General features: G+C 32.2%; 1 protein-coding gene across 1 annotated transcript in view; it reads left to right on the top strand.

Moving 5' to 3' along the window:
* Positions 1–6416: 6416 nt before the first annotated feature.
* The window catches only part of LOC129221939 (serine/threonine-protein kinase PAK mbt-like), a 74441-nt gene continuing 71685 nt past the window's right edge, over positions 6417–9172 (top strand). The window contains exon 1 of the mRNA XM_054856323.1: positions 6417–6533. The gene's annotated coding sequence lies outside the window, so the exon portion shown is untranslated. The remainder of the gene's footprint in view (positions 6534–9172) is intronic.

Here is a 9172-nt window from a genome sequence, read left to right as displayed (position 1 = left end):
GGTGTTTGTATTGATTGTTGGATCGGTACATATTATGAATGTATGTAAAAAAATTTAAAGTTTTTATGTAAAAAAAATATCTAACATTCAAAAGAATAAATCTTTTTAAAAGTATATATTTGTCTTACTTTTTATGCTTTTCTTTTTAATGGGTATTTAATTCAAGAAATGTCAAAGAAATAACAAATATTCATTTACTGGAAATGTAGTTATTCTCAAAGTGGATTATTTAAGCATAAGTTTTTCGGCAGAAACTTTTAAAAAACAAAACTAAATGGGATGGACTTTTAAAAAAAATTTCTTCAGTACTGTTGAATTAATTTTTAAATGTGTTGATTTAATATTTTTTTATTATCATGAATGTTTACACAATTTGAGTAATTTAATGCAATGCAGCAGATGGAGATACATTGTTAATGTAGGAAGAATAAAGGGAATATTTCCCCGAATAGTTTACCAGCTTCCAATATAGTTAAGTTTTCAGCATAGGCTTCTCGTGCAGGAGGGAAAACTGCTCCCTTACTTCAAAAGATAAATATTAATGATAGATTGAAAAGTGATTTTTACAGGGTGGATTAATTTATTTCATGAAAACAAAATTTACAAATACACAGACTTTTCTCATATTTCATAAGAATAGAACTTTTAATTGGAAATGGGCAGTTTACAATGGTTATCCAATGTAATTTTTCATGCTATGTTCCATATATATAGAGGCCTTTTAACCAGTAATGTTAAAAACTAATAATGTAAGCCAAATTTAAAAATACAAATTCAGCTTTGGAGGCACCGAAGCCTCCTCACTTCTTTTGACCTTTGTAGTGCACCAGGTGCCAATGATTTTCTGGAATCCCTTAAAAGATGACAAAGACTTATAAATTTGCATTGCGGTAAGCCGCTGCATTTATTGCAGTTTTTTCTTTTTTTTTTTGTGTGTGTCGACATTCTGTGTTCTGCTAGATGTCATCGATAAGCTCACTTCTTTTGCATTGAAGAAAAGGGTTCCTCATAACCATGAAACTGCAATACATCAAATGTAGCTGCGTATTATTCTGAACTCAGGTGTGACAAATCAAACCATTTAACAATGCCATCTGTAAAAGGAACGAATATATTCACATTTATAGGAAGTACCAGAAATTTATACATAAGACATTATGATGATAAGAATTGTAGAAATATGGGAAACAAAAAAGACAAGGTTTATTTTCTGTTAATAAATCTAACTATTTACATATCAAGTAACTTGAAGAAAAAAATCATAGTATGGAACTAAGATTTTAGAAATTTAAAACCATGGTGATGCAGTTGTTGTGAATGATACAGATAAAAGTCAGCTGTTTTTTAAATGTAACAAATAATGAATGCTACTGATTCCAAAGATATTTTGAGAATTCGGAATCTGTACCTAAAATTTTTATCTGAAAGGTTTTGCCAATCTTCCAAAAAAGGTAACAGTAGGGAGATTTAAACTATTTCACTATTTTCATTTAAGAAAATCTGAAAAAAAATAATAATAATAATTAATTATATCATACAGTGCATTTTAAAAATATAAATAAAAAATATGTCTTGTAAAGTACACAGTCTATTCTCAAACCCACTGACCTGAAATTTGCAATTGAGGCAGTGAGAAGCAAAGGGATGCAGGTGCCAAAATTAAATTAGAGATAACTGGGACAAAAGGTAGGTGAACCTCTCCTCTGTTTTGGGGCAAAAGATAGTAGCAGGGGGGTAGAGAAAGGACACCTGTTGGCTCGAGCCTGAAGGGGGCCCAAGATTTTTTTTTTAATGAGGGGGAAAATATGTGTAGAGCCGTAGGTGTAAACAATTTGGAGAGGGCTTGTAAAAGGTTAATGAAAGCCTACCTATGACGGCAACTTTTACAAAACATTTTTTACTGAAAACTTGAAAATGTTCATTTACATCCCTTAGCTTCTCAGTTTCAACAGTCTAAAATTTGCACAATATTTCAGATCAAAACAATGAAGTTTACACTAAAATATAGGGTTGGAATTTGAAATATAGCCAATATTTAAAATTAATGATAAAAAAGTTAAATGTTTAAAAAATGGAATAAGTTTGTATATTGAAGTTAAATTCCAAACACTGTTTTAATAAGTCTATCATAATTATTTCATGCTAGAATTTATACTGATTGTCTGACAGATTTCACTACTTCTTAAGCTTTCTTTCTGGTGGTTTTTAAAATGTAAGACATTCTCTTACAATTTCATTTCATACATAAAGCAGTTACTTTCAGTTAAGTATTTTTGATTGAAAAAGGGGGTAAAATCAATATGTGAGGAAATAAAATAAGTTCTAGAATACTGAATAATAAAAAATACATACACATAATGTTATAGGTTTAATTTCTTTCGACCTAGGCTAACTTGTTTTCTTTAAAAATACTTCAGAAAATGACAGAAGTAAAATTAAATGATCATTATGAGCTGTAAATAATTGAAAATAAATTAAGAATGCTGCAACAGAGAACTAATTGTAAAATTATTGTAACGAAAGCTTTTCTAAAGTTGGAAAAAAATTCAGAACTTTTCCATGAATTCAACTTCAGAAAAATTGTACACGAAACATTGAATAACAATTTGTAAATCTGCACTGATATTTTGTGACGTATTAAAAACTTGTAAACGGTATGAAAATGAGGTACATTTTTAAATGTCTGGCTAATGCCACCACTCACAAAAACCAATTGCACACAATGTTTTAAGTTTTAATAATTGTAATTAATTTTTGACAGTTATGTTGTTAAATGTTGAATATAGAATAGAAAATCATAAATATTTACATATAATCAGATATGAAACAAAAATCCAAAATTATTCAATGAATGCTAATAGCAATGTTTAGAAATCCTTAGAAAAAGTAACTAGTCCGTAAACAAAATGACTGGTCGACTAAACACGAACTGTAGTTAAACTTGAAATGTGTTCCTACATCAGATTGTAGCTAACAAATTTAAAGGGTGAACTTAAAAAGGGCTCATGAAAAACACATTTAATACATTCCAGAAATTCATTTTTAATATTTTGAAGCAAAAAATTACAAAACAAAACATAACTTTACACTTAAACTTGTTTTTGTGCGGTCTTTTTTGTACAATTTAGCAGTAGTTTTTGTTGCAAAAACTTTTTACAGCTACTCATGAAGTTGCAGACAATTATTTTATTAGAATTGTTTTCATGCAATCAATATTCACTACACAAAAACATGTTTGAGTGTACTGAATTTAATGTTTACTAGTGGTTTTAAAAAAACAAATGATTCCAAAGAAAATACCATTGAGTTTCTGGAACCAAATTAGCAACTTTGGACGCCCATTGCATCTGAACTTGGGCCTATGCAAACAAATCACTCTATCTGGGCTCATAACTAAGGCGAATTCCCTAAAATACAGAATTTGTCCAGATCCATGACCCTCAAAGAAGTGGCGTTTGGTACAAAGATAGTTTTTCTGTGAAAAACAAACATTGGTAATGTTAAACAGTAAGTTATCACCTCAAAGTCAGAAATACATGCAATACACTGACAAACTAGTTATTACGCACATCGAGTGCAGTTTTGTCCTTGTTATTAACTCATCAGTCTGGAATAGTGAATATCCAAGCTGGAGACATATGTCATCTCATTGAATCTGAGAGGGCCAAAAAACTGTTTACTACTAGTTTGCTGGAATTCTCAGGATTGATGGATATGCTAATTTTGCTTTAGCAGAAATTAATGGAGGAAAAAATGGAAAGTTATTACATAATCCAAAAGGTTTAACAAAAATTGAAAATTTATAATTAAACCCCACTTATATAAACCAGATAACCCCCACATCAACACCGGATAACCACCCCAACAGTACCGTATGACCAGCCGGATATCCTGCAAAAATCTGCCGGATATCCTATCCCGAGAGGATCGGCCGGATTGGATATCGCCGGATATCAGAGGGTAGAAAAATGAGCCGGATAGCTATTGGGTATCCGTTGCATCCCTAACTGCAACCATTTTACTTAAATTTTGATTTTTCGTAAAATCTTCAAAATGTAGTTATGATTGGCTTAATTAAAAATTCATCCGAGAAAAATTTACCTAAATTTAATCAAATGAAATTATTGCAAATTTAAAAATGAAACATTAAAACTGTAAATAATATGAAATTTCTGAATTACGGATGATCATCAAATACTATTGTTAGAGCAAGCCTAACCCGACAGCATCGCAATGCTATGATTAGGTAGGCTTCACAATGCTGCCAGGATAGGTTTGCTCCGACTTTAGTCTCACGGACTTCAACTCCATTCCATGGTGGTCGGACCAGGGACCAAGACCCCTAATTAAGACGGAGTCAATCCTTACAATTTTAACAATTAGCCAAAATATTTAAGGGCTTTTGGGTGTCCTAGGCAACAGCCTAGTTTGCCACTTCGGTAATCAGGGCTTAGGTTCGACACAGTTTTCACTGGCGTTGGACCAGCGGACAACGTGATTTCTAATGCTGCTCATGGGGGAAAATATTATTAGCATATGTGCCAACTTTTGGAAATGGGTATCAGTAAAAATTTTATGGGAACATCTTCCATCTAATTAAAAGTTTTCTTAAATTAAATTAAGAGGAGGTAATCCAGAACTGAGGTTTTTAACCTTTCTGAATCCATGTACTGCTCTTGCGTATCATTAACTATGGGTAGCTCCAACAACAACTTTTCCTTTATTGATATTTATTAAACGTCTCAATTTAAAATTTTACATGCTATGAGCATGAACAAGTCACATATATGATTTTTGAGCCCAGGCTTTAACTTTTTTCAAGAGGTAGTGGAATTAATGTCTAAAAAATACTATAAAATCACAGCAGAAAATAAGGTGATAAATGAAATAACACAGGACAGGCAGATATCGGTTCAACAAATGCAAACACTTGTCTTACTTTCAAAAACAAAAGAAGTACATAAAATGAATGAAATGCAGTTCACTTTGTGGACTCTGACTGACTGATTACCAATGCAAATGGATTTTAATGTAAGGTAAACCTGCTGTGCTTAGTGAAAATTGATGCGTCACAACACCGAATATGGTATTTCAGTGAACATAGACAATAGCTTGCATTTGTTATTTAAACTTACTTTGAACCATAAGAATAAAATTAAAGACGAATAAATTCCAGAAAGAATTTAATACCAGTAGAATAAACGGTACCAGCAAACGTTATAACGTAGAAGGATGTTATCTGTACTACAAACATAAACATTATCTGGTTTAAAAAATAAAAAACATTAAAATTAGGGAAAAAGGTATACTTAATCTCAAAGTGAATAGCTTTTTTAACTGAAAAATGTGTAATGAATTTGTTTCACGAGAGAAATAGTAAAAACACAACGTGGAACAGGGTGGTTCAATCAGTGATTATAAACAAAATTTTATAATATACGCATTGCATATGATGCTTTAACATACTATGAAATGTCATGAAAAGCTTCATAACTAAGTTGAAATATGCAGAATTTTTTTAAAAAAAGAGGCAGAATTAACACCAACACTACACCTTAACGAATGTAAACAAACATTTGTATTGTTCTGAAAAACAGAAAAAAAAAACATAAATTTCGTGAAATACGGACTTTTTGGTGACTTTTACTCATCTAATATCGAAATATTTTCATTAATTCAAATAGTGAATAACAGTAACAACACATGCAATGTGGCTCAATGATACACTTCGCGAACGTAAACAAAACTTTATCTAATTCTCCAATAAAATCTGTACCTAAAACGAACATAACACTGAATGCATTTGATACTTCAACTAACCTGGTATTGAAATAAGTGCTTTTTAAACCGCATAAATGGATTGAACCTTTTCAAATTCCACACATATAGACCCCGCTTTCCTCTTTGTAGAGATAACATTTAAAACAGAATGTCCGCAGCCCGGAAGTGACATTTTCGGTTATATGTTAAACGTCACTGGATGACTTCACCAGCAGATAGCCAATCAGGGAAAAGCAGTTCGCGAAAGCTCTAGGATGTGGATTTATGCCCGACACGGGTGACCATAGCAACATCTTAATTACGGTTTCGAACAACAAAAAATAATGTCGTTCAATTCAACCAAGATAGTGTCAAATAATTGTTGTTCGCAAGCATTTTTTACTTTCAAAAGTATGTTTGTTAATTAAAAAAATTTAATGAGGAGAAAAAAAAAAGAAAAACTGTTTTTTATTTTATAAATTTTTTTCAGCAGCGCTACCTAGCGCTGGAAGCTGAACTATGTTATGAAGCATCGTAATTACATTTTGTGCTCTCTATTTTTGAATAATTTCTCTTCTTATTTCCTGTTTTCAAGTAAAAGTATTAAGGATTCCTTGCGTTTTTTGTTTATTATTGTGTAATATTTTAACGAATGTGTCACTTTGAAGAAAAATGCTTCAAGATGTTTTGCTATGCGAAAGATCTGTGCGCCAAATGACTACATAAATGTTTCAAACTATGCGATAGCTGAAATTACCTGGGCGGTGTGATAGGTAAGCTATTTTTTATTTATTATTGAATACGATGGTATGTGCCTTGGGCGTTATCCGCAAATTACCGTGCGTCTTATTTGTACTCGATTTGTTGTCATCAACTAAAATTCTTGAAGTTATTATTTAATTTAAGGCAATATTTCATGCCTACAGTCTAATTTGACAGTTGAAACTGTAACAGGTGTATTAGCTTAAAAAAATGTTTGTCAACAGCATTGCTCGATCTTCTAATCACGATATGATTTGAGTTTGTTTTATCACGTTTCTATGAAATAAAAAGTGGTAAATTCATAATCACAATCACAGAAATCAAGTTTTTTAATTGGTTGAATTTTTAAGACCCCCTTAAAACGTGCCCGCATTTAAAGAGGCAAATTAGGGTCACTTGAATCTCAGAAATCATTCAAGATAAAATTGCTTTGAGAAATTCCTTAGTGCCTGTACAATAAAAGTAAAAATGTAAACAACGAAGCTAGATAAATTTAAATTTGTAAGGAATTGCAGACGTGTTTTTGGGTAATAAGGTCCCCTTTTTCAATGCTAAGAAATGAGCTTGTGGGTAATGGGATCATTGATTTTCCTCAAAAGGAAATATCCTATTTCCTTTTATGTAAGGTGGGGGGGGGGGACATGTTTTTAAGTAAGTCAATATTCATATGAAGAGAATCCAAATGTCCTTAAAATAAGGAATTTAGGGCGTTAAGTTTTTCTGAACAAATTTGCATCATTGTTAATTTCAGGCAAAAATAAAAACTTTTGACACAGTATTGTTTCACAGACCTGTCATTGATAGTTTTTTATGGTAGGGGGGGAGGATATCGGAGGTGTGTCAATGATTTTTCATAGCATACTAATTTTCTGAACTTTTTGAAAAATCAAATCTTTTCTGAAATTTCAAAAATATAAACTATAAGAAATGAATCAATATTCAATATAGATTAGATTTCCAACTTGAATATTCTCAAAACTAAATGAATTTGTGACAGGTCATTTTGGTCAGTCAGAATATTGTGTAGGACCCATTTTAGTTGATTTGAATTTTGTGAAGAGTCTCTTTTAATGTGTTGAAATTTTGCAAAAGAGCGCTTTTACGATATGAAATTTTGTGAAGGGGCAGCATTTGCGTCTGAATCGACCCCTGTAAATGAGCGCTAATTTCCTCTGGCCAGACCCTGGTTGCATGTACAGTAAAGCTCATTACCACAAACACCAATGCAGTAAAATATCCATTATTAAAATAAAAAAATGTTGGTCATATTTTAATTGCCATTGCATAATGTTGAAAAAAAAACTATTTTTAATGATGATGTTTTCTCAAATATTTGCTAATGTGAAAAAAGATGATAGGTTCTACTGCAAAAGTTTTTAGTTTTATTGTGTTCCTCACTGGATTTTATCTTAAAAAGAAAGACTTATCTCAAGAGCAATCTCCCTTCTGTTCTTGTGAATTATGAAGGAAAGAGCATACTCACTTTCAGCTGAAGTTGAAGTACCACTTTCATTTCAATACTCATTTCCAATTTTGTTGATTATTTTTACTTTATTTTATGCTTGCGTTGTTTGGTCAAAGTTACGTTGATAGAATCTACTTGTTTGACAATAACATGCATTAATTTGTCTTTTTATTGTTTTTTTTTTTTAAGAGACTTTTGTATTGATTAAGATAATTCATCTGATAAACAAAAAACCAGAAAATTAATGCTCATTTTTAAAACACGAAGCTACCTTCCTTGTCTAGTGGTCAGAGAAGTCTGACTGCGATAGGAAGATCCGGGTTTGAATCCCGGCTTGGGCTTGGACGTACTTTCTCTCTCCTGTCCTTGTCCTTTCTTTGTGTGAATGAGTTGTGTGCTGTGAATGGTTGCCTACCCTATAAACGGGTCCTTATGGCATGTGTATACTGTGGAAGTTGAACTTCACACCAAATTGTGGTACAGTTGAAAAAGTGAAGCAGCGCGCCCCAGATTGCCAGCCTAAATGGCACACGACAACAACAAAACATGAATGTAATATGATCATAGCACAATTTTTTGCTGATATTAATTCAAAATAAAAAGCAACAAGTGAACAAAATTGTTACCGCAAAAATGCACCCTTTACTAAAATCACAAAAATGAAACCTTTTTGCACAAAATTATAAAAATCCACCTTTTCACCGTAAGTATGTTTGTTGCATTTTATTTTCCTTTTAAAAATGTTTATTTTCAAAAATTGCTGCAAAATGTTCCAGTTTTTTTTTTTTTTTTTTTCTTTCTTTTTAAAAGTACAGGGCTTGACTTATGCAGGGGGTTGATTGATTGATTGATTGGGATTATTAAGTGGTTTCTGCCTAGCCTACGAGAGGAGGCTTGTACCACGGCAAGAGAAGGAGGGGAGAAACTTGGGAGATGCACGGGAGGGAAAAAAAAAGAAAAAAAACTTCAAAAGCGATTAGAACAAGCAATAAAAGTGCAAAACGCATGAATGGAAGAACAATTAGCGCATATACGAGAGATCACAAGGGCAAGAGGGGCATTGGGATCCGAGATGTTGAGGCGCGAGAAAAGGGTACCACGAAGGCTGGAGAGACAGGGACATTGAGCAGGAAATGGTCAATTGTCTCAATTTGATTGCACAGGGGACAGAGTGGGGAGACACTG

This window comes from Uloborus diversus, chromosome 5, assembly GCF_026930045.1.
Source record: "Uloborus diversus isolate 005 chromosome 5, Udiv.v.3.1, whole genome shotgun sequence".
NCBI lineage: Eukaryota > Metazoa > Arthropoda > Arachnida > Araneae > Uloboridae > Uloborus > Uloborus diversus.
This window is presented reverse-complemented; position numbering and strand designations above follow the sequence as displayed.